Source organism: Hoplias malabaricus, chromosome 10, assembly GCF_029633855.1.
Source record: "Hoplias malabaricus isolate fHopMal1 chromosome 10, fHopMal1.hap1, whole genome shotgun sequence".
In the NCBI taxonomy this organism is placed as follows: Eukaryota; Metazoa; Chordata; class Actinopteri; order Characiformes; family Erythrinidae; genus Hoplias; species Hoplias malabaricus.
The window spans coordinates 18,047,593-18,074,958 of NC_089809.1; the positions used below are offsets into that span (position 1 = coordinate 18,047,593).

Sequence of the window (27,366 nt, forward strand, 5' to 3'; positions counted from 1 at the left end):
GAAACTCATACAGTGAGGTAAATTGGGCATTTCCACAACAACTCTCAACCAGCTGCTCTCAACCCAGGCTTCTGTCCAGCAGAAATAAGGAAAATATCACAAGCAGGCTGTAATTTTGTCTTTTTTCTTGGTACATACTCAGCACAAGGTGTTATGCCTTTGTAGAAGGGAACCATTTTATAATTATAAATGTTGCGCTAATGAGTGTAGTGTGGATTCACAGATGTTTATGTAGTTTTCTTTTTTAGCTTCTGGATCGCTGGCAACAGTCAAATTCTGTTGGGTGTCATATGAATTTCCAGTGGCTTTGTGAGGCAAACACCTCTGAATTAGACGAGACACAGGAAAATGATGCAGTATCCTACATTCTGTCTAATGGGGTGCAGGGCTGCACTGTAGAAACATGATTCCATACATAAGAAATGAATCCATAAATTCACAAGATTGGATTCAGGTTTAGTGAAGAAAACTTTTTATTACCTATAGATACTTTTATATATGTTGTGATATATCACACACACACACACACCCCTCACAGATAGCTCTTCACAGTAGAAGAGTCTACTGAGGAGAAGCCTGTTCATCCTCTCTGTCATTTAATCAATACACTGCTCCCTCCTGATCAATGTCAACACCAGACTCTTACATTTCAGGCTCCATACAGCACACCTCCCACCCATATCTATCTCTCTGTATATCTGTCTCACACAGACACACACACACACACACAAACATTATCTTTTTTTAATGCTATTTCTCTTTTTATTACTTGTTTGAGAGAGTGAGTGAGATACTCTGGTATTTCTTGATGTCTCTCCCTGGAAATCATGAGATCACTGATTCAAAATGCACTACTACTCAAGTGTATGAAAAGTTTCTTTATCTAAATATTTTAAATATTAACCGGTTCTTATTACTGTTTGAAAAAATGTTGTGTACATATTAGGGCCAAGATTAGAAGCAATGTTGTGTACCTAGTTGGTCCAGCCTTTAGATGGAAAGTCAGAGGGAGTAGCTCATCTGTTGCTGCACAGTTTGTGTTGGTCGACCTCTATCCTATATCAGTGGTCAGTGGACACTTGGCTAGATATTTTTAAAAACTTCAGCAGCACTGATCCACTTCTATACCTGTAGAAAAACATACACAAAGACTGATAATATATACAATTGTGATGGAGCTGGAAAAAAAATGCTCTCATGGATATGTTTAAAATTCTTATTTGTGTCAGATGGGTTTGAGTTTTTTTTATCTCTCCACAACATTACCAATCAAACTCTCAGAAATGTAAAACTTTCAAGTGGTATGCTAGAATGACTGACAGATCTTTCTCTCTCTCAATTTCTTTTTCTCTCCAGCTGGGTTTCCATCCAAAAATGTTCAGATATTGTGGGCAATAAAGGAATATCGGCAGAAAATAAAAATGCAAAATGAGTTTCCATCCACTTCACTTTTGTGAATAAACTCCCACTGACGTAGGATCTTGTGATTGGGGGCTGCATAGAAATTATATATAAATATATCTTGATTTAATATATTTTTTTGGCATCTGTGTTGTTTCTGTGGTCTAGGACTTAGTGTAAAACATGTAAAATGTGGTTTTATCTCTGACTTTTGTGCTGTGCTTTATATGTGTATAATATTTGGGTGTTTTCTTTTTTTCAAATTTGAGCCTTTTCTGGGATTTTTTTTATGCTAAGTTTATATATCATAATTCTCTTTCTCTCTCTCTGTCTCTCTCTCACTCTCACTCTCTCTCTCTCTCTCTCTCTCTCTCTCTCTCTCTCTCTCTCTGTTTCTTCTCTGTGTGATTTTAATGTATCTTTTTAATCTAGCAATCTTGTAATTTAATTAGTATTTAGACTATAGGATATTTAGTATAATGCAGCACATTGCAAATTCTACAAATAGTAAATAATTTCCAAAACCCTACCTAAAGAATTTCAGTAGCTGTGTCCTTGCAGCCTTGCTCTTGTCTGCATCCGCTCTGAAACACATCAAAGAAGCAGCATGGCTTATCTCGGTTGCAGGCTGCATTAGCATGCTGCTGTTCCGCTTGTTTCAGTTTGCTGATGAAACTCAGCCCTGCGCTGCGTCTCCCCGGTTCAGCGTTTGGATGTTTTCATGGTAAAGTTTATTGAATTAGTTACATGGCTTTTCTCAGCTGTCCCAATGATGTGTCCTCACAGCAAGCTGCTCTAGGCCAAGCTACAAATGGTTTGTGACACTGCTGCTTACGAGGTATAGTGTCTGTATCACCAGGGTGCTTGATCCCTTGCCAGAATCTGGCAAAACATACTCTCAGACACTCAGCCAGACATGCACACAGGCATACACACACATAAACATAATGTCAGACGGAAATGTTTGTCTCCTGTGACAGCTGTCAGCTTTGGCTGTGCTGTGCTGGTGAAGCACTGTGCCAAATGTGCTGTTACCTGGGGCTTGTCTGTGAGCAAGGCAAAATGGAAAACAACACAGACGCATACATAGGCGGATTTGGGTCAGGCACGATGGGTGCTGTTAAGCAAAACTGACAGTCTAGGACCCCCTGCTGGGGTCTCCTAGTCTCCCTGAAGCACAGTAGGGCGCCTTGGACAGACACAACACACACACACACACACACACACAGAGGCACAAACACACTGGAATGCTGAGCTAATTTTAAAGTCCAGTTTGGTTTGACAGTCATTATTACAGTCATTTATTGTTCATTGTGAATATCCGACCTCTCCCTCTCATCTTTTCACCTGTGCTGTTATATCCCGACGAAGAGAAGTATTTCTCTTCTTATTTGTATGTAATAACTCTTACCTTTCCTCATCTGAGGTCAAACCGGAACTGCAGCAGTGACTGCTCTTTCCTGTAGATGGCACCATTGCTCCACATCAACATAAAATGCTGTGCGCGCAACACCAGCGCAGAAATGGCTATGGCTGGACTAACTTTAGCTAAAAGACTGATTGCGGTCAGCAGAAACTTTAATGTTTAGGTTTTAAACACATTTCAAGCCTATTTTGAGCTAAAGGGAATGAACAAGATAAAACTGTGCTAAGGCCACAGTAGTGTATTATGCTGATGTGAGATATCGGTACTTGTACTTTTGGCAAGGAAAGGTGTATGTAATGCTAATAGGTGGTGGTTTATTGTGTTGTTATATCAGTACTTGTGTAACAACTACGTTCATTCTTAGTTTTAATGACAATTAATGGCAAAGTATGTCATTACACTGCTAGCTTCAGTTTTTCTATACAACTCATAATGTATTCAAATGAAATCAGTTGTATTCAATACAATCGATTTAGGGGAAAATATTATAATACTAATATATATATATTATAACCATATATAACCATAATATATAATATATAACCATAATATATTGAATTAAAATGTTACCTTGCAATAGGTACCACTGAAGAGGAATGCATTTCATGCATTTTCTATATGAATCCATCTTCTATAAGAATGCTTTTATTTATTTATTTTTCCTAAAGTAGTGTCTGTGATCTGAATGTAAGATGAGTTGGATTTAACTTATCAGCTCTTTGCTGCAATTACACTGCACTGACCCAGAAAGATGAATGTTGGGACAGTTGTGACCTAAAGCTCTTCTCTCTCACTCTCTCTCTCACTCTCTCACTCTCTCACTCTCTCTCTCTCTCTCTCTCTCTCTCTCTCTCTCTCTCTCTCTCTCTCTCTCTCTCTCTCTCTCAAGAAACTTTGATGGTGGAGTCATAGGCAGAGTGTTCTGAATTGAAATGTGGAGTGGGGTGAGAAGCCTGCGGCCACTTTCCTCTTCATTAAGATAATTTACTTTTTCTTTTCTCCCCATTCCTCCTCTGTGCATCAAATTCTTAATTTCATATATAATAATTCATGCAGTCCCTTTGCCCTGGGCACTGTGTTGGATATAATTTTGTGTTTAAATATGTTTTGTTTGTGTTATGCATGTATATGAGAATGAGTATCGTTTTTGTATATATTATGGGTGAAAGTTTGTACTGGATACACTTTCTTTTGTACTGGGCACAGTTTCTTTTGTATTTGCTGTTGCATATAAAAATCGTCCCATCGTTTGTTTACGTTAAGAATGTGTGTGGTGGGGGTGGGGTTTTGGGGGATTCTGTTGTTAGGTTTTATTCAGTTACCACAGAAACTCATTTGTAACTCATGTTGTTTAGTTTTGTGGCACTTTTGATCTGTTAAGAACGAATTTAGAGCAAACTCCACATTTAAGCATTAGCTACAGCAAAAATAAGTTAATATTACCCACCGATGAGAACCTCCAGGTGCAGTTTCTCTGCCAATAGCAGAGTTAGAGAGGGCCTAGCATACCGGAGTGAGACATTTCCTTCCTTTTTTTTTAACCCATTTTCAGACACTGGGGCATCATAAACACATTAGATTTATTTCGAGCATAAAAACAAAACTAGCAATCTGAGGAAGCATCCTCAGAATTTTACAATGCATCTTTGGATTAAAATTGTGAATGTCACATTAACAAGTGTCATTTTCATAGTATGCATTTATTAACATATGCTTTATGTGAACAAATTGTTTCTTTCCACCTAGCTGTTAGTTAGCATCTCTCAACTGACGACAGAAACAGCTTAAGCTCAAATAAACAAACATTACTGCTCCCCCTAAAGGTGCTGTAAAATATTACACTGCATACAGTACTGTGTACTGCCCTGAAAGTGTGATAATACCTGGCAGAAAAAAAATTATGTATGCATGTATTTATTTGTGTTTATTTATTTATTAATATTCATGAGATACCAGTACATTTATATTCTTCCTTCTTGTTGCCTCCACCCTGCTGATTTAAATATAGTTTAAAATGTGCCAATGCTGGCACAGCACTGGAAAACTTACTCTGGGGAAATTAGTTGATAGGTATCATAATGTATGGAAATTAAATATTTAAATATTTTGATATTGCATTTTGCTGTATCTCCTCCCATTTGGTAATAGTGATGTCTCTTTTAAGGTTGTGATAAGACATTTCTTTCAGCTGTGTGACTAGCAGAGTCAGTGATACAGTATAAAGCATAAGTGAATGCTGGAAGTAGAGTGCTTCATGTACACTTAAATCTTCACTTGAAGATTTTTATGCCTTTTGAAAATGTGAACGACGCCTCCCTGCCAAACCATATCTTAGGGACGTTGAAAAGTTCAGCCCTGCAGGTTCCCAGTATTGGGCTGTGTACACTGTTTTTGATGCACAAAAATAAAATACGCTACAAAAGCAGGGTTATGGGCAGTGTAAGCAAATATACCTTATCAGAGCTCCAAACAGATTCCATATTCAGCATTCAAAGTTAGGGGTACTCATGCAGAAATAGTTTTCTCTCTCTCTCTCACACACACACACGCACACACGTCTGGATTATTTTGTGTGTGTGTGTGTGTCTGAGATTGGCTGTATAATGAATCCTTGAGCTTATTTGAACTCCATCTCATTTTCGAGACGGCTCAGTGGTGTGTGACTGCTGTGGTTGTGGGTGTGTATGTGTGTTTAAAGAGAGGCAACCTGACACAACCCCTTCGCTTCAGTGCTAATGCAAATCTGTCAGCGAGGCACTGACAGACCCAAACCCAGCCCCTCCCTCTTCATCACCCCACTGTCACCCCCCCATTACCTTGTCCCAGACCCTCTACCCCAGATCTGTCCTCCCTTCTGGGGCTCATCACCCTGGCCCCCCTGAGAGGACACATTTATATCCAACAGAGAGCAGGAGAGTGGGAGAAGTAAAATGAGAGAGTGGGAGAGGAATGAAGGGAGGCAGGGAGGAATGAAGAGAAAGATGGGGGAGAGAGAGAGACAGATAAAGAAGAGTCAGGATGAGGGAGAGTGAAGAAGAACAAGGGGATATGTTTTCTTAATGGTTTTCACTACTGATAGGTTTTGAATTATTATTATTATTATTTTTTTCAAATATTTTATACATATCCAGAGATGGACTTTTCTATTATACAGCAATTGTCATTTCAAAAGGTACGAATCAGGCATGTTTGAGTAAATATTAAAATTATTTTAATATATAATTTACTTGTACTAGTAGATTCCCACACCCCCCAGTGGCTGATGATTTTTGTTTTTCAGGACACTGTTCTTTAGTCTTATAAGAAGTTCAGCACTGCCTTTATATTTTATTAAATCCTTGATTTTGACTTTAAAAGCTGTTTCTGGGTCATTCACCACCACCTTTGTCCTTACTGGTTTAGGTAAAACTGCAAAAGCTGCTCCAGGGCTATAAAGGAGGTGAGCACCAACAGCATTTTATAAGGTTGACTTCTCGATGACCTGGCAACGGCTGTGGGCCAAACATGTTTGGAGCATTTAGAGCAAAATAGCAGAATGTTTCTAAAAAATGAGAACAATGCGATATGTGATGTGATATAATGGCTATGCTGTTCTGTTGTTGAACCCTGCATTACTAATAAATTATCATGATGTACTTGTATCGAATGCTATGGTGTTGTAGGTTTACATGATGACATATTTCATATGTCCCAGCTTCAGCACTTTAAAAATAGTATCAGTAGTTATCAGGAGTGATCAGAAACCTGTTAGCCACAGCCCTTTATGATCAAGCAGGCTGTACCTTAACACCACTCTTCACAGAGGTTACTGCAGGGATCCAAACCTGCTGGGTGATGTTCACATACTGATCCCTTCTCCTGCCTTTTGTCTGATCTTTGAGCCCAAGCTGCCTGTCACAAGCACCACAGTCTTACCCGAGAGCAGTGGAAAGGCCCCAGGCGACTGGGCCGTGGAGTGAAGTCCAAGCACACACTGTTCCTGGAGTGCCACAGGCTTTATATATATATATATATATAGATATATATATAAGGTATACTCAGCTATGCTTGCTCATTACAATATTGAGGAGCTCTTGAATCCTAAGGAAATGTGTGTTTATACTGAAGTAAAGCTGGATTTGATTCACTAGTGGGTCATTTAATGTCTTGTTTTTTTTATTAATTATTATTTTTTGGACTGCCGGATTTATATAGGATTAGATATTGTGTAAATTACATCTTGGTAGCTTTCATATCAGTATTGTATACCCATGAATATTAACTACCCATCATACAGCAAGCACGGCAGCAAAAAAAAACAAAACAAAAAAAAAACAACAACACTGAGTTTTGTTTAATTTTAACAGCATATGCCTGGTTGGCTGGCTGCCAAGCAGGTTTTGTTGTTGTGCAAATGTAAGGTTGATTAGAACAGGACTGCTTTTATTGAGATTCAAACAGGATTTGAATTATTCTTAATTATTTTCCTTCTTTTTTTATTTTTTTTTTATTTGTGATTTGAAAGATCCGTACACTTTCCAGTTAGTTTCACATTTAAAAACATATAGACACAACGACCAGAGACAAGGCACTTAATGCCAAGTTTAAACAAGGCATCTTTGAAGTAGTTAGATGCTTGGACATGTGCATGATTTTATCTCAGTGGGTTTTCAGACATCAGGCACCTCTGCTGCAAGCCTTCACGACTGGAGCTGGAGCCTGAGGACACTTCAGTGAGGGTCTGGGACTCTACAGCATTAACAGTGTGATGGCATGTCAAAACAAGTCTGACGTTCCGACTGTGGAGTGCAGAAGGTAGCCCCTCTGATCACCCCCAGAGTTTAACTATCTCCACTGTCGTCTTATCCACTCTGCTCATATAATGTTTTCTTTCATTTTATTGGCAACGGAGAGGGAGGGATGGTAGTGAGGTATAGAAAGGAGAGATGGGAATAGATAGAGCAGTGGCATTTAGAGTAAGAGAAGAAGTGAGAGAGAGAGAGTGTGTTGAAGATGAGGCCCTACGTAGCTTCTCTCTCTAATCTCTTATTGATCTCCACTCAGGCAGTGAAGTGCGCCTCACTACTGCTAAGCCTCAGAAGTCCCAGCTATTGATCAGTGCTGTCAGAGAGCTCAGAGAAGGAGAGGGAGAGAAAGAGCCTACGCTGAGGCGTCCCAGGCCAGACTCACCGGTACTTCACATGCGCACTCACACCCCTGTCTCGTCCAGCTTTCAACTTGAACACGGAGACTAGCGTTCAGCCGGGAGCTCCCGTCCAATTTATATACAAACACTCCTTCATGTACTGATGCAAACGGCTGTGTTCAGATTCACTGACAGGTCGCAGCAGATTTACATGGCATTTTGTTCAGCAATGGTTCTTGAAACTGATTCTGATACAGTCCTTTAAAGGAACACTAAGCAAGATTTTTGCACCTGGGGCTCCGCCTGGGGAAGGGGGTTTCTACCCTCCTCCAAAAGTCACGCAATGCAGTTTCTGCAGTGCTGAACCCAGGGTAGCAATGACTGAGGCTCCCTATTACAGGTCAGTGGAGCAGCACAGTCATTTTTAAAGGTAAGATGTGTAGTGTTCATATAAAGCAGGGATTCCCAATCTCAGTTCTATATTCCTCTAGCCAATGCATGACTCCTTCAGCACACCCCATTTTATTAACAAAGCTTTCCTGAGGATATTACACAAGCTCTATGTGTGTATTTGAATTGCTTTGTCAGCAATGGGTACACATTAAAGAAACTAAATTAATTAATAAGAAGTGTTGACAGGGTGTGTTTGTAATTTTGCAAATTAAACTGTTGTATTTAATACTCAGTTTTCCAGTTATTCCAGTTACAAACTGTTACTTTAAGATCTGCATTGTTGCCAACTTCATTATCTCATCTATTATAATTTAGCTTTCATATAAATTGACAGTTTCCAGCCATTAAATATAAACTAACAGCCAGATTAAAGGTATTTCTATGTAAAATGATATTTCAGCACTAGGATTTTCCTAACCTGGACCTAACAGCTCTATTTTGTTATTCCACTCGTGTTCTGTGCTTTGCCCTCATTTGGCAGAATCAGGCGTACAGATAGGCTGCTATAGTGAGCCTTGCTGTCACGGCAACGCTGCGTCCCAGTCTGGAGGCTGACAGGTGAAGGGTGGGGGCCTCAGGGGTGAAGGGCTGAGTGGGGATGTTGGGGGATTGAGGGGGGCTGGTTCTGGGTGATTCGGGGAGACTTTGACAGCAGCAGTGCTATGAAAGTATCTTGAGTTGAGCTCAGATCCACTCTGCATGTAAAATGTGGGTTTGAATCCGTCATGTTTACCTGTTTGCAAAGAGCATGGCTGAAAGTGAAACCTTTTGCTGATGTTTGTGATCAGCAAAAGGAGCCTGAATAATACAGTCGTTCTCAGTAGCCCCTGTTTTTTATAGGTGACATATTTAAAAAACAAACAAACAAACAAAAAAAACATATCTGTGATAACAAAAAGTGTAAAAATAGGAGAGAAAATATAAATATAAATATATAATATGAAAAATATGCTTTGTTGTGCATAATGTAATTAGAAGGCCATTGCATATGATCAAATGTATTATATGTGCAGAGGTAGAATAATTTTTATATACATATCCATAGTTAGAAGCCCTTCTTGTAACTCTTTATACGGCTGCCTGAATTGTCCCGAAAGCAGTCACTGCCAGTCAGTCAGGAACAATCCACACCTCTGGGTTTACACACAGTTCCTGCTCTCTCTGGACTGTCAGCCTAACCCCTCCCCCAAGGGGTCCAATTTGACATGAGCCAAGAGAGCAGGAGACCCAGGATATTCTCATTCTTCTGGAACCTGACCTGTGCAAACAGTCTGCCCAGGGGTGCGCCACTCATTATTTACAAAGATAGGTTTCATGAAATAATAAAAAAAATCTGTGTTTGTCAGATAAAAGACTGCACATATATGCTCAGGATTTGTGATTATAATGTGTATATGGTAACCCATAAAATACATTTCTATTCAGGAACATAAAACAGCAATTTGCTAACCCTCTCAGCTTCATGTTCATCACAGAATCTTCCTTGCTATGTTTCCTTGGTTAAAAAAATGATTTGAGAGTTATCTTGTTTAAACCAATATTGAAGATTCATATTAAAACTCCTTTGCTCCAAAGATGGTTTAATCACTGTAAATATGTGAATACTGCTGAAAAAAAGGAATCCAACTAGTGCTTTTTCATTGAATGGTACCTTTTATTCTCAGATTGCTTCCTTTTTAGTTTGGTACCAAGAACTGGGGAGTTTTATTTATTCCCTGTTCACTCTTGGATCCATGTGTGCCAAGTAGGGACTAAACCGTGATGTGTAAACCTTGCAGAGCACAGATTGGCCAGAGTGGCTTGAAATCACGTGAAATGCAGACATCCAGCACAAACTCGACATTAGTATAATTTGCAAATTACAGCTGCAATCACATATGTTTCTTTCCAACTCACAATGGCAGCCAGTAAAATTACTCTGTTTTTGCTTTAAAGTGGTTCAAACATTCTTTGCATTGGTGGTTGATGAAAAAATCCAGTGAGAGTTACACGGTGCAGTAGTGAAGAAATAACTTCTAATGATCTGACAGAAATAATAGGAGGAGCTGTGTACAGTTCCAAAACACAACATGTGAATACATGATGAGTAAACAGTGCTTAACATTACCACTACTTCCCAAGCCTGCATCTCCTGTTAGAGATGGTATTTTTTTAACCTCACAGGTTATATTTATTGGGTGGGGGCATTGTAATGGAAAACCAACCCCTACCAGGGACCACACAGCAGGTAGAGTCAAGTAGAATAGGTACTGTGCAGTGGAAAACGAATACTTGGGCTTTGGTAGCATTCCCAAATTTGCACTCACACATTATATTTGATATTGTTTTCTCAAAACAATCATGTTTTGTCTTTGCAAATTTATTTTGAGATGGAGTGTCTGTGCCTGTGAATTCTGGACCTGAATATAGATTATGTGAAATATGTGGATATTAGGGGAAGGAATGGAGACAACCCAGTGCTGTAACAAATAGCTTAAAAATGCTAATTTTTTTCTTCTTTCTTTTTAATGCAGTTTTGCACTTCTGTATGTGTGATTGTTGATTGTTGGAGCAGTTTGAGTCTGACTGCCTGCATTTAGATGCTCTTCTTTAGAGAATAACTTGAATTAAAATTGAGCCCATTTTAAAACTTTGACAGAGGAAATATCAGACGAGTGTCAGCCATATTCTGGGTCTTGTGTGTTATAACAATCTTAAAGATAAAGGTGCTACAAATGTGCTTTGAGCAATGCCATATGTGAACCACTTTTGGTTCCATAAACAATCAGTTTTGCTAATACATTTAAATGAGTAAAGAACATGATGATCGAGTGATGGATTTTTACACCTTTAAAAGGTGCTAAACACTCATGTTTTTTTTTTGTAATTAATATTTTTATTTAATGGAACCAAAATTGGTTCTTCGGTGGCATCGCTCAAAGAATCTTTTGTAGCACCTTTATTTTTTTAAAGAGTGGAATATTTGAAAAGTGGTACTCTGAAGTCTCTTAAACCAACCAGTGAAAATATGCTCACATTCACGGAAAGCATTCTGAAAGGCTGAATGTCTGTAAGCTTTTGATTGTATGTGTGGGTGTTTATTGGATCAGTTGATGCAATTTACTGCACGTAACTGGCCTAACCTTTATCAGTCATGAGCCACAAACTTTCTCCTTCATTACAATCCCAAGACATAAGCGGGATTTAAATAAACAAAGAGGTGAATGCTCGCCCCCGATGGATACACACGGTAAAACCCAGCTTTGATGAAGCATGCCCGATGTGTTCCTATCCACCCACTGTCTGTTCCATTAGAGAGAATAGTGTAGTCATTACCACGCTACCCACACTCATTAGTTCAGGCATATTGTGATGCGTGGTCCGTTTGTGTGTGTATCTTGCATATAACGCTCTTATCATCAGCATGCACCCTCAGCCCTCTCTGTGTTATTGTTCCGTGTGCTGTGACTTAATTATGGAACACATACACAAACGCATGTTGCAATCAGGGAGCAAAGCAGCGGAGTGTTGTTGTGCCTGTGCCATCCTCAGGGGGAGTCATTTTTAAATGAACTCGTTATGTTAGTGGAGAGAGCCCATAGTGGCTAACGTGCATTGTGTTGTTGCTGCACACTGCCAAAATGCTGTCTGTCTTTATATAATATATCTTCATCTTACAGACACACACACGTTTTCATGTATTGTGGGGCCAGCGCATAAAATGACGATTAATAAATGTCTTAAATTTACTTTATTTATAAGTACTAATTCCTTATTATAACGTTAGCAACTTAGCCCTACCTCTCCATTTTACCTAGGAGTAGGGTCTTAATTCCTAATTGTTGGGATGAAGTGTTGGGGCTTCGTCGCCCTTCAAACTGAGATTTGTCAGAGGTGTAAATGTTAGTATTTTCTCTTTTTAAAAATTTGGACTAGGTTTTGTCTCAATAGTTAGTAAATTTCAAGTTCCACCTTAAATAGTGACACAGTTACATTCTGACACAAGGCTACTGCCACATTTAAGGTGGAATTAGATGATTCAAAAAACAAGCTGTAGAATAAGAAGCTGTATTCAGCTTCATGTCAGATGTATTAGGAGTGGGTGATGATAATATCATTTTGGACTCTGAATTCATAAGATGCCCTAAATGGAAGTAAAGGCCAGCAGTGAGGTTGCTACAATCTACCACTCTTCTTTAATCACTGCAGGCTGGCAGTAAAAAGGGTTATCCAATTTCATAGTGGAAGATTTTAACCACTACACCTTTTAACTCAGTTCCAAGAGGCAAGATGACACTCGAAAACATGAGGTAGGGGTATAAATAAGAAATTAAATTGGGTCTAACTCTAAACGTAAATCCTTAAAGCATGTCTTCACCTTAAATTGAATGACTTTCAATGTAGGGAACCTGGAACAAGGAAGGAAAGACTCCCCAATGTGAGTGTGTTAACAGGTTTTGTTCCCACAATGTGATATGTTCTTGGTATACACACACACACACACACACACACACACACACACACACTGAACACATGTAACCCCAGAGGTAGCGCAGTATTGTACTGAAATGTTGCAGTGCTGTTGGGCAGAGTTGCGTCAGAAATCCCGTTAGTGTCGGAGGTCTAAAGCGCACTGCCACTCACACACGCGCAGAGACTAGCAAACCTACCATACACCCCAATGTTCACATCACACACTCCTTTTCATGCGATATACAGAATAACAGTGCGAACAGCCACTTTTATCACTCAGAGACCAATAACAGTTAAAATATTGGACACATCTACTCAGGGTACATCTAATTATTTAAAAAAACAACAACATAATAATAAAACATCTTATTTATAATATTGTTCATCTTAGCACATGCTGCAATATAGTGATTAAAATGTGCTACACAAAGCAAGACTATTTTCTATTTGTGTGTTTTAAAGGAACATTATGCAATATTTCTACCTTAAATTGACAGCTTCAGAATAATTGTGATACTCAGCTGACCTGTAATAGGAAAAATAGATCCTCTGTCAATGCTAAACAGGGTTCAGCAGTGCAGAAACAGCACTATGTAACTTTTGGAGGAAAGTAAGAGGAGAGTTTAAACATTAAAAAAGAATACTGTAATTGTGTTAATCTAATAAGAAGGCAAATTAAAATAGCTGTGGTAAGCTCATAATATTGAGCTCTGTGCCAGTTTATTGTGGTAACAGTATCATTACATCATATTGCCTGCTCTGTAGACATAAGTAGTCCATAGTGGCTTTTTGTTGGTTTATGTCCATATCCTGAAGCTCTTTGGTCAGAGATGTCCCTCATAGTAGTTCTGCCACTCCTGAGCCTCAGTCTATGAGCACAACACAAACAAATGCTTACAAAAAAATTAATTAGAAAGAAATGAGTAACAGTTAAACACATAATTTTAACAAATATTATACCATAGTTAGTTCCAACCCTGCGATCTGATTGGCTGAAGTTCCAGGAGTGCCAATATTACATGATAATGGAACTCTGACCATCACTCATCATTAAGTATCACTCCGCAAAATACATGTAACCTAGCAACTACTCCAGTGCTTACAAGACTGTGCCTAGACTTTTTCACCCAGTGGGGGAACTGGTTAATTTTCTTTTCGCGCACATTATTTTAAACAGAGTAAAGAGTTATGACGCAGTGTACTGTTATCTGCTTTCTGATTTGTATAAAAAAAATTATAATAAAAAAAGGAAATAATTAAAAGTAAAAAGCTATGTCTATGTGGTTTCTGTGATTGTGTTTAACTTGAGTCGAGGAGCGTCTTTTGATATTTTATGTTATTTATTTTTTTTTTTTTTTTCTCTCTCTGCTCTCATTCACCAGTTCAGCAGCAGAGCTCTGGAGCGATACTCCAAAATACTCACTTGAGAGAACTTGGCATTTATTAGTGTATGATTATATAACTACGATCCATACCCACTGTAAACAATGGTAAAACCGTGACACTTTATTGACTTGAGGCGTTTATCTCTGCTTCTGTCCTGATTTAGACAGAGAACAGCTCTGAATAATGCAGTTTCCCAACAAATCTGAACCAGCGTTCAAAAATCCTGGATGGGTCCAACATCGCACAAGTTAAAGACCCAGAATTTGTTGAAAAGGGCCAAAAGGAATGTGTGACGGAATGGAACTATTCTACCTCGTGGAAGGTTGATAAACAAACAACTCACTAGTAGTGATCAGCCGATATGGGTTTTTTGATGGCCAATGCTGATTTTTAGACAGCAGTTATGGCCGATATGTAAAGCCGATATTCCCATTCCTCAGGCAGTGAATAAACTAGAGGCATTTTCATGATTTATTTTTACAGAAAACCTTTCAAATGTGTCTAAAAAGAAAGCATTTAGAGGTCCTGGAATATATATGAAGTGGTCTAAAGTTTATGAAAACCACAAAAAAATGTAGGCGCTTGTCTTATTTTTGAAAAAAAAAAAAGAAAATGTTTGTGACTATAAACTGAAGAGTCCCTGAGTCCCATTACTTTTATCTTTTTAAAATTGTGTCTCCAGGGGTCTACTTTCATCAGGTAAAATTTGGAGTTGATACCTCCTACTGATTTGAAGTTATTCATGCTGGAACAGTGGACAGTGGACAGATGGCCTCTCCAAGTGTCTCCATAAGGAAAATTATTACTTTTACTGCAAAAATACAGTGTGTATATCTTATCTAGACCTAATGTCAACATCTTAGTATTTTTCTTTACTTTCTATGAGAAACTAGTCTCCTGTCCATCACCAAATGGCCATTTACTCCTCACCAAACAATAAAATCCCTTAGTTATGTGTTTGTCCCACCTCCTTGGGTGTGCATCGCTATAACACTGCCCCTGATTGGTCTACAGATTTGATTGACAGGTCGTTGGAAAGCTGAGCACCTAAGCTACGCCTCAGTGACATGGGTTTACGGGGATCATATTTTAATTATTTTTTGAAAATGTGTACTATTTTTTTGAGATTTTTTTTTTCGGCCAGTACTCTTCACACAAACATGAGGATTACTCACGAACGGTTTGACGGAGAGACTCAGATTTAGTCTCGTTTTGAAGTGTGAGCTGCTTGTGGGCTTTTCAGGCTTCGAGAAGCAGAGGTTTTTTCATCGATGAGGAAGTTTGGAGTATCCTATTTTTTTGGCTTTAATTCCTTAGTCCTACATTTTAGTGTATATCTTAGTGATCCTGAGAGTCTGACCATTCAATTGGTGTATGACATGTACACATTGACTCAAATATGGTGCCGTGAAAAATATTTTATTTTATTTTATTTTTTTTTATAGGCGCCGCCGACCAATGAGTAAAATAAGAGGCTAAATAACGCTGGGTTTCTAGGTTACAACTGTCAACTCAGTCGTTTATAATGCAGATTATTGAGTATATATTACAAAGAGCAACCAGTAACAAATAGAGCTGAAGAAGAGAAAATAATTCTTACCGTTTTCTCTGATGAGACGGCATGCAGCTACAGGTTGGAGGCTTGTACTCCTGTACTTGTGCTCAATAATGTCTGTCTGTAAGATGGCAAAATGAATGCAAGGGGCGCTCTAACAGCCAGAATGACAGCGCTGCCCACAGCATTGCCTGTGTGTATTGTGTAAATATCGGCCTCTTGTGCTAATATATCGGCCGATGCTAATTTTATTAAAAAAATGCCAAAAATCGGCCGATATATCGGTCGATCACTACTCGCTAGCTATTTCTCAATATGTGTTTTTACGTTTTCGTGTTCTTGGGAAACATCATCAGACGCAGCCCGAGTACTGTTCCGTTTAAAAGTCCACATCTAGCCAAGAACAGTTCAAACACCCGGATGTGTTTGTGCTCTGACCGTATTATCAAGAATGCACCGGGATGTGACTTCTGTAGACTTGAGAGAGTCAGATATCCCAGAATGCATTTTGCACCAACTTGAGTGTGATGGCTTTTTTTTCCGGCCATTGAGACAGTGACTAAAAGTACACAGCCGTTCCAATTACAGAATGACCACAGTGTTCTCACGTCGTCTTGAGTTTGTTCTCGCAAGTCGAACTCAGTTTGTATGGCAGTTTGAACTCAATGTATTTCTATTGAGAAACAGCCACTGTCTTCTTTATCTTGAAACCAAATGACTCATCGTTCCAAATACACTCATGGTTCATGCTATAATGTGAGATATTGGCACTGGTGTAGTGATCGTCGACCGCTGTGTACCAGTGCCAAATCTCACATTATAGCACGAACCTCGAGTGTATTATTGCTTAATTAACCAATATTAATATAAACAAATAGATGCAGCCAGATATACTATATAATATTTAAAACTCAACTCTGACCTAACGCATATGTTCTGAAGCCATGTCTTTGCAGTGTGAAAATTATTTTGTTAATATGTAACACCTGGTTATTTTGTTTTATTGTATAAATTTATTATTTTTTCCTCTATCTTCACTCTGTGTGTGTATGTGTGTGTGTGTGTGTGTGTGTGTGTTTTGGCCTGACAGCCACATGCTATGTGGAGCATATACACCCTGCAGTGTGAACATTAGACCTTGTCTGCGGTTGCCATGTTGGGACATGACATACGGCATCTTTACCCACTGCACAGTCACATGCTGTGCCCTGATTGTCTCATGTGAGATTCTCTCTCTCTCTCTCTCTCTCTCTCTCTCTCTCTCTCTCTCTCTCTCTCTCTCTCTCTCTCTCTCTCTCTCTCTCTCTCACAGCATCTCACATATCTCACATATTCTTATTATAATCACATATTCACCACAAATCATGTGATTATACTGAGAAAATAAGAAATACACTTTAATTATAAATACGCGGGGGTGAGCAACTAGTAAGAAATATACTTTTTTATAAAAACCTTTCATTGCACAGTCATGGAGAGGATAATTTTTAATCTGCTTTTTTCCTTTAAATTTAGGGATCAAACTAATCTAATAAATACACAATGTTCTAATAAAGCTCTGATTACGTTCATTATCTGTAACTGCTTTTCCAGTTCAGGGTCGCGGTGGGCGCCAGTCCTTTAAAGGGCGACACACATTCACTCACACACCTATGAACACTCTTTGAGTCACCAAACCACCTACCAATGTTTTTTGGACCGTGGGAGGAAACCGGAGCACCCAGAGGAAACCCATATGGACACAGGGAGAACACACCAAACTCCTCACAGACAGTCACCCGGAGCGGGATTTGAACCCACAACCTACAGAGTCCTGGAGCTGTGTGACTGTGACACTACCTGCTGCGCCGCCGTGCCGTCTGCACTGATTACATCCATCTGATATTTACATTTAAACGGTTCACAGAACAGATGTATTCCTTTATGCTTGGCCCACACTACAGGAGTTTAAAAAATCCTAACCATAAACAAACATGGCCGGTGACAATGAAACCAAAGTGCTTGGCTAGGCTTGGCGCAGTAGGCCTAGAGGTTTGTGCATTCTGAATTTAAGGATGCGGATGAAGCAATGGCTGAAATAAGAGGTCTGCCAAATCCTTTTAGTCATTATTCTTTTTTCAACCAGCTCAACAGCTGTATACACTGATCAACCATAACATTGTGACGACCTCATTGTTTTTACACTTATTGCCCATTCTCTCAAATCCACGTCCCCTACAGTTGTGCTACAATTACAAACTGAAGTCCTTCTGTTGCTCTGTATTCTTTGTTTGCCCCCATTCACCCTGTTCTTCAATGCTGAAGAATTCCACATGACTACAACAGAGCAGCTATGATTTTGGTGGTGAGTCATTCTCATGGCTGCAGTGCCACTGATGTGGTAGCAAAGTATGCAGAGCAACAATGGACTTCATTCTGTAATTGTACAAATACAAAGGGCTCCTGTGGTCGGTGGAGTTGAGAGAATGGACTGTGGGTGTAGAAACAAGGAGGTGGTCATAATGTTATTGTTGATACATGGTGTAAATGTGTATAAAGTGTTATGAGCCATTGTAATTATAATGAGCACCTTGGATTATGAATATGAATAAAAATATCATCATGCATGACTGTGTTTACACATAAAATAAGAAAGGCCTGCAATACAGGCTATTTTCTAGTAAAGGACATGTGTGGAAGCTAGAGATTTACACCTTTACATTTAAGAGTTTCAGTGTCTGTGATGACGGTAGACAGAGCTCCTCTCAGATCATGCCTCAGTGCCCAGGATGTTCCTTTGGTTTGATTTTAGCTGGGCAGAGTAGAGGAGAGTCTCACACGGGTTGCACGGGGACTGATACCTAGCTGTAATATCGTTGCAATAGACTGAGGGTAGGCTTACCTCACCTGCTGATTCTTTTCATTGCTTGGCAGTGCGATGCTTTCCATGTTGATTCCTATGGGATTTTATACAAGTGATTATCTGTGTTTCTCTGGGAAGCAGTCATGAAACTGAACGTGTTTTAGTGAGTGTGTTTTTGGTCACATTATCCAGCTGTTGCACTTCATGATAAGCATTAAGGTAAAATGACCAGTGTGTCTTGAGTCCATGATTTACCCACAATGCAGTCATCTCCTTGAACACAGCGATTGTGCCAAATTGCTCAAAACTATTGTCTCCCCTCCCATGCATAGACACGTTTAATGTGTTGAGAAATCTTGCTGAAATGTGAGTCAGATTTCATTGTCCAACAGCTTCACATTAGGTAACAGACGAGTTATTCCTTGAGAGAAAGGCAGTAAATGTGTGATGACACCTTTCCCCTTTACAGCCAATGAACTACTTCTGAGTGCTACAATTCCTGTAAGTGCCCAGAGCCCAGGTTTTTGCATAAGTTTGTAAATATTGTCGAAATTTAAGTTCAACAGCTGATTAAAAATTTAATATATTTCCACAGTATGACTGAAAAACATGACTCCCACCTGTTGGGAAACCTTGACTTATGGGACAAATACGTGTTTTTGTGAGTATGATGAACATGTTACAGTGAAAATGTTGGGATTAAATATGCAGGCGTATTAAACTAGCGCTCAATAAACACTGAGTTAAAGCACAGGGTTAATACTGGAATATTTGGAAACCTTTAATAAAATCATTGCCCCATCCATTGTTTTGCTTTGTAGTGTATGTAAATGCAGGTGAGCACATAATGCGGCAAAATTCACCGGAACAAAGTCTTTGGAATCCATATTTAATCCTCAGCAGGAGTTTAAGCTAAGCCATATTGCCTGCTGTGTTGTTGAGCAGGTAGAGCGTGTGTGGAAGTTAGTTTTGAACCCCCCCGAGTGTGTTTCCTCCCGCTCTTCAATGTGAGTCAAAGCGACCGCCAGATTGCCCGCATCAGCGGTCGTGTTTTACACTCATCACCTAAACTTTAATTAGTTTTAGCTGCCGGTGTTTCAGTGGGGACCAAAGTGAAGCTGCAATACAGTCCCTATAGTGGCTTGATACACCACTGCGTGAGTGCATGTGTGCGCACAACAGTGTAATTTTTCACATCAGTGGTGATTAGAATATCAAAAGCCTGGTGTGTTCTTATTGGCTCTTTCAGGAGGCGTGTTTGACAGATGCACCTTTTTTCTTTATTTGAGAATGTAAAGCAAAAACCCCATTATTAGAAAAGTTGGGAAATTGTAAAATGCAATAAAAACAAGAATCTGTGACTTGTTAGTTCTTTTGAATCTTAATTTAACTGACAAATTAGTTAATGTAACACAGTGGTACACCTCTGTCCCAATCTAAAATATAATATTAAAAATATAAATCATTGTGTTCAGTTGAAACATAAGAAGGTTTTAATTTCTTTGTGCTTTTTCAGCAGCATAAAACTAATAATAAAGTCTACTTTTTTTACTTTACATTTCAGACATATTACATGATAAAATTTGTAATTCAGTAATTATTAATAGGTTATGGTGCCCCTGTTTACATTTTTGTGTCAAATCATACCTTTATTATATAAAAAAGTTAATTTATTGAATTTAGTTAAATGTGTCTGTATTCATAGTTCATATAGGTGCCATGTCCTCATTTGCTTTGCTTTGGTGAGTAATTTTTTTATTTAAATGAAGCATTTACTTATCACAATGTGGACCCATAGCCTCACATTTGAAATTAATTCAAATAAATGTAAATTAATTAAATAAATTCAAATCAAATTGACAGGAGTAAGAAAATAAATCGTCGGTCCATTTATCATTATATTGGTTATTAATATATAACTGGTAAATAACAATCCAAAATGTTGTCCATAAAAATATAACTGTGTGTGTGTGTGTGTGTGTGTGAGGGAGAGAGACAGACTGAATTCTTTTGTTCTTTGTAACCTCTGTTGAAAACAGTAGTGGCTGCTGTTTACAGCACACAGAGGCAATTGTCCCAATGAGCTCCATTTGACCTCCAAGCCCCACCCCCACCCCCCACCCCCAAACTCTCACAGAAATGCGCACACACACACAAAATGGAAAAGAGTATACCATCATGCAATCATCATGCATCTGATTTCTAAACCAACAGTGAAAATTGAGACGTATTCAAGACCCAGATTTCCTCACACACGTACAGAGACAAACAGAAATAAAGTGTTTTTGTATTGCTCAGTGGGGGCGAGCTCCACTGGGTATTGTGTATAATGGCACCTGTTATAGATGTGTCATCTGTGGGGAAAAATCACCCTGAACATCTCCTGGGTAACGATGGCCTGCAAGACAGGAAACCTCAAGCATTTTTCCCACCAGGAAAAAATAAAAAAGTGAGAGCGCAAGAGTGGAGCAAAAAAAGAAGAGGAGAGATCAGAAAGAGAATGGATGAGGTACAAGAGCAAGGAGATGAAACTGGAAGAGGAGTGTGAGATTGAAAATGGGAGACTACAGTTAAACTGGTAGAGGTTGATGAGAAAGTGAGAGCAGAAAAATGAAGTGATAGAAGGTGGGGGAGAATTAATTTAATTAATTAAAAATAGACAAGGGTTTATTAATTTGAGAGAGAGAACAGAAAGAGGAATGTGGTGAAAGTAAAATGCAGAACAAATTGGGGGGGGGGGGGGGTGATGGGGGCAGAGATGATGTATACAAGGAATATAGCAGAATGTGACAAAGGGAAGGAGGGGCTGTGTGTGAGAGAGATTAAGTTTAACATTAAGTATCATTTTCCCCAGGATCACTGAGGTGTTTGTTTATAGTGTGGTAATTTGTGAACACAAATATCTTACAATTCATTTAATACAGAGAGCTGCTCCAGTGCTCCTGATGATCATCGTGTTTCCATTCTTCATCTACACAACTTCAGTCTAGGGCCTTATTGCTATTTCACTGGGTGTTTTCAAACAGCTTCTCTCCAATCAATTCCCAATTTTCTTGCTCTTTATGATGTTTTGCAGCAGCCTTTGGCCCTCCTCGCGCTCGTTTCATCCCTGTTTGGCAGCCTGTTTGTTTTGACTGCATTTGGAAATGAAGCAGCTATTTGGTGTGAAGTGATAACTGAGGCTGTTTGAAGAAAACTTAATCATGATCTTTGAAATAAAGTTTCATTGAGCAGCATGAAAGCCCTCGGAACTGTGTGTGTGTGTTATCATGTGTTTTGTGTGTTTATGGAAGAGGAATTCTGTTTTCGGACGGTAGGGGGCACTGTGGTGTTACAGTTGAGTGTGACAGGAACACAAAAATCTTTCCACACGCTACTCCATGATCAAACTGTGACCATATACACACGGAATACCCTTCCAAGCCACAAGTGTGTGTGTGTGTGTGTGTGTGTGTGTGTGTGTGTGTGTGTTTAAGCATCAATGCGTTTTTACAGATACTTGTGGTTTTTTTTTGTATGTGTTCAAATGTATGGATTTGCCTTTTTGTTTGTCACACAGTAAAACAAGCATATCCAAATTCCAATTGTGAATCTACAGTTTAGTTTTGGAATCCACATAATCCAGTGCAGGTTTACGGTTGATCCAGAGCTGCCTTGGAATCATCTGGTGCAAGACAGGAACACGGCACCAGTCCCTCACATGGCGCCACACACTACTCTCACACTCACACCTATGGACACTTCTGCAGAGTCAGTCCATCTATTAAACGTGGTGTTGGGCCTTGCTAAGAAACCATATGTCATTGATTAATGTCAGTGAAGCAAGGTGGTGATTGAACCCATAATCCAAGTGGCAGTCATACACAGGTGTGTGGTAGCAACGCCCACTACCTGTAGCGCCCCCTGCTGCCACTTTGTCTTAGTTTGTGAATTAAAGCTACTGAATTATTTATTTGTTAGTTATATTGATTACAATAAAATACAAATCACTATATAATAATAGTTTGACATAGTGTTTTACATGTTTAATAATGTAATAGGTCTTGTGTTGCAGTGACTAGTATGGCAGAAGGGTGCTTTTAGGCATGTTATGAAGCAGGATACTTTTTACATATTTTATATGTATGTATGTATGTGTTTAGTGTGTTCTCCCCGTGTCCATGTGGGTTTCTTCCGGGTGCTACAGTTTCCTCCCACGGTCCAAAAACACACGTTGGTAGGTTGATTGACTGCTCAAAAGTGTCGATAGGTGTGAATGTGATGCCCTGCGAAGGACTGGCACATCCTCCAGGGTGTGTTCCTGCCTTGTGCCCTGTGATTCTGTGTAGGCTCCGGACCTACCCAGAATTGAATAAGCAGTTACAGACATTAAATAAAGGAATGAACAAATGAATTAATTTTTCATATTTAAAGGGGACATATTATGCAAATCTCACTATTTGTGTGCTTTTGTATTTCCACTTGGGTCCCTACTGCTGCTATAAACTCCAAGTGCCAAAAAACAAAACAAAAACATCAATTCATTTTTTGTGAGTCAGTTGAAAGATTTTGGAGGGAAGGAATCTCACGGTTCAACGAGTCGTTTGGATGGCTACCTTATTGTGATGTCACAATAAGGAAATTTGCATAGAACCACCTTGGCACCCCCCTCACCTGTGTAAACATGGGATGGGTGTGGCATGACCAGCAACAGTTTATTTGAATAAAAATGACAGAGCCCTTAAATGGCTCATTTTGAAAGGGACTGAAACTGGCAAGAATAGAGCTAGTGAGATCTTTGTGAGAGTTATTTGGTGTAAAGAACTTCATGAACATGTTTTGTGTAGCCCATAGACTTATTCTAACTTGTTTAAAAAGATGTATAATATGTCCCCTTAAAAAAAAAAGTGCTCTAAAGCTTGATTTTTATGAACTGATGCTCATGTTACACCCATATGTGAGCACCGATACTTGTTTTCCTCCGCTAGCTGGTGTGTGCACAGCCTGTTGGCATGATGCTGAGTTACATCTGGATTCAATGGCTAATATGCTAGTGTGAGAAACTCCAGAGAGCAGTCGGAGTCCGATCCACACCACACACACATTCCTTCCTGTAAAACCTCACCCTCATTACTCTGCAGTGGGGCCACTGAGCGCCTTTGATCAGTCATAGACAAATGAATCTGATTAAAATAAAAAAGCACTGTGTTGGATCATGTCCCTTTATTTAAAGCCTAATGTCCAGTTGCTGCAGAACTATAATCTAGCACAGGAATGTTGAACCCTGTTCCTGGAATACAGCTGCTCTGCACCTTTAAGTGTGTTCTCTGCTATAAAACACATATGTAAAGCTCAGGAAGGGCTTGTTAATTGCCTGATTAGTTTGATCAAGTGTTTTAAAGTCAAATTTACACCAGATAGAGCATGTCTGCAGCACGTAAAGTTGTGTAGATGCATTCAGACCTCAGTCCAAACCTAGCGGTCTTAACTCTGCTTTATTCGTGGTAGGAAAATGAGTACAGCACTGTATTGAAATCAATGGGGAAGAGAAGGGAAGGTGGGTGGTTTCCTGCCCTCCTCCAAAAGTTACGTTGTGCAGTTACTGCAGTGCTGAGCGTGGAGTATCAAAGACAGTGGAACTATTGTCCTTATAACAGATCAGTGAAGCATCACAATGATTTTGAAGTTCTAATTTTAAAAGGGGTGGCACAGTGGTGCAGCAGGTAGTGTCGCAGTCACACAGCTCCAGGGATCTGGAGGATTTGAGTTCGAGCCCAGCTCCGGGTGACTGTCTGTGAGGAGTTGGTGTGTTCTCCCCGTGTCTGCGTGGGTTTCCTCCGGGTGCTCCGGTTTCCTCCCACAGTCCAAAAACACATGTTAGTAGGTGGATTGGTGACTCAAAAGTGTCCGTAGGTGTGAGTGTATGTGTTGCCCTGTGAAGGATGTGTTGCCTGGCGCCCCCTCCAGGGTGTATTCCCACCTTGCACCCATTGATTCCAGGTAGGCTCTGGACTCACCGCAACCCTGAACTGGATAAGCGGTTACAGATAATGAATGAATGTTCCTATAAAAAGAGTCAGATATTTTTTAAATAGCACTCTTGATGCTGTGGAGTAAATCTACACAAAAAGGATCACTGTTTGTAGGATGTGGGCTGAAGCATTGATTGAATGGGAGGCTTATGAGTTTCTTCAGACATAAACACTTTTAAGAGTGAATTTGCCTTTTCAATTACGGTCTGATGCCCAACCCCATTTATGTGTGACCACAACTAACAAAATCTATTTGATTCTTATTGACTATCCATACTTCAGTGCGTATTCAGCGCCGTGCACCAGTTTATAAACAGTAGAGGAATGGCTAATATGAGTGGTTCCCAAAGTGGGGGGAGCATAGACCTATTGCAGAGGGGGCCCAGCAAGGCAACTGTATGAGACACATAATGCAAGTCACTTAATAATCACAGTAATAATTCCTCTTTAAAAGTGACTTGTCAGTATTTGTTTTGTTCAATGAGGGGTTGCAGTTTGTATGAATTAGTGTTTAAAATAACTTCCAGTGGAATTTGGAAGCAACAAAATATGTCTCTGTTTGTAGATGAGTAGCAGGATTCATCTACACAAAGGGGGCACTGCTGGAAAAGTTTGGGAACTGTCGGCTTATATCTTTCTTTAGAAGAAGCTTAATTTTTCAACATTTTCAAAAACACCCCGACCACATGAAACATTATCTATTCATTATTTAGTTCATGCAAGATGGTTTTATTGTAGCAATTTCCTGAAAAATGTCTGCTCCTACATGCCTTGCAGGAATAGCGGAGGGTCTATAATATGTATCAAATGTCTTTGTTCCAGGAACTTTTTCCCCTCTTTTTCTTCTTTCTTGGTCATTATCCTTTTTTGGTCATTTTCTCTAAACCCAATAAGTTCAGAGCAGTTTCTGATCTCACTAACACAGTTCAGGCACAGAGGGTTTTCCACTCATCAGTAAAGTATATTTCTGCTACTGTCTACTGTTCTGACAGAAAAGAAGGGAAGGGTTTCATTTTTCAGAACACAAGGAAAGAATGTGTCTGTCTCCTGCTCGCAACACACTAAGTCCATTTAACAAATCACTTGACAGATACATAGTGCACAGAATAGCTGCAAACGAAAGGGATTTCCCCCTCTCTCTTCATTCTATTTGCCTAAATCAATCCCCTTTATTAGCTTGCAGAGTGGAAGTTGTTCTGATTCATTCCGGTGCCCACCATAATCCCTTTTTCCAAAACATCAAACACTAGGGGGCTTGGAATCCATACTGATGTCATAAATCTCAGTGGACTGCTGCTGGTTTTGTTGTGTTTGTGTGCATGTGCGTGGACAGTGTGTGGCGTGTATGGGAAGGTCTCAGACAGGCATTGTTGTGCTGTGTGTGTTTTTGATTAATTGATCATTCAGTCTCAGTGGACACTACACGCAGGGCTTTGGACAGAAGTGCTCGCTTTTATTGGCTCTCAGCTCCAAGCTCAGGAAATACAAATCACGTTTATCAGGGCTGCAGATGGTTTTCTACTTAATGGAGATTCACAAGGGCTTTTTTTCTTTTCCCTGAGACCAATCATGCTATTTCAGCCGGAGTAGATGAGAGAATCTTCTTTACGTGTGCCCGTGGAACTTTCCAGCGTCTGGAGTGCTTCTTTTCAGAGTGAATTTAGCTACTTTATTCTAATCTGAGCTTCATGTTGGCATCAGCTTGTTGAATTGTGGTCTGGGAACTCGCGGATAAGGATCAGAGCCTTGCTGGCATAGTAGTGGTTAACTCTGGGTTTTAATGCATGCTCATCTCAAATCTGCTCACACTCACTCACTCTCTTTCTCCCTCTCTCTTGCTATCCACTCTCTGCTGAAAGTTTGATAACTCTTAAAGGGATTGTATCCCTGCAGCCGTTGATGTGCACTAATCGCACGCTGAGTGTCGGCTCTGTCTTCGGCTCATCTCCCAACAGAGCTCGGAGAACCTTCTGGATTGACAGCAGCGAGGATGAGGAGTTTAGACAGAGTGAGAATTCGCTATGCTGCTTGGTTCACGATCTCAACACAGTAACACTGCTTCGTCTCACAGCTCCAGCATCAGCATTTAGCTCAGTTAGCTCTATCTTCTTTTCTGCTATACAAAGCTTGCACAAATTTAGATATATTCCCAAACTTTGCGTGTGTGTGTGTGTATTATATACTTATATACATAAAATAGGGCTGGGCAATTAATTGAAAATTAATCGGAATCGACATTCAGAACTTCTAATCGACATTCAGAACTTCTAATCGACATTCAGAACTTCTAATCGACATAATCTTGTCTATATCGATTATATCCATTATTTGTATTCTGCATTGTCCGCTGTTTCTCTACTGTCCCTTTAAAATCACGCTACCAAGGTGTAATTACATGATTCTGCCTCTATCTCCACATGGAAGCCACCTAAACGCAGAGGCAGACCAAGCGACTCGAGCAACTCGTAACAAAGAAAAACACAGCTTCAGTGGTTTGGACGTGACGTGCTTGACTACAATTAAGACGCCACTGAGCAAAAATAAATCAAATGTAAAGGCTGAGAAAAATAAGAGGAACAAGCTCCCAGCAACATTAGAAAAAATATCTCATATTTACAGTACAAGCCTCGTCACTGAACTATGTCAAAAACAAATGGTAAATGGTTAATTGTGATATTGATTTGCACTAATATTGCATATATATACATACACACA

The 27,366-nt window shown here is 39.5% G+C and overlaps 1 protein-coding gene across 5 annotated transcripts in view; it reads left to right on the forward strand.

Moving 5' to 3' along the window:
• pard3aa (par-3 family cell polarity regulator alpha, a) overlaps positions 1-27,366 on the forward strand; it is a 469,619-nt gene that overhangs the window by 70,303 nt on the left and 371,950 nt on the right. The window lies entirely within an intron of this gene.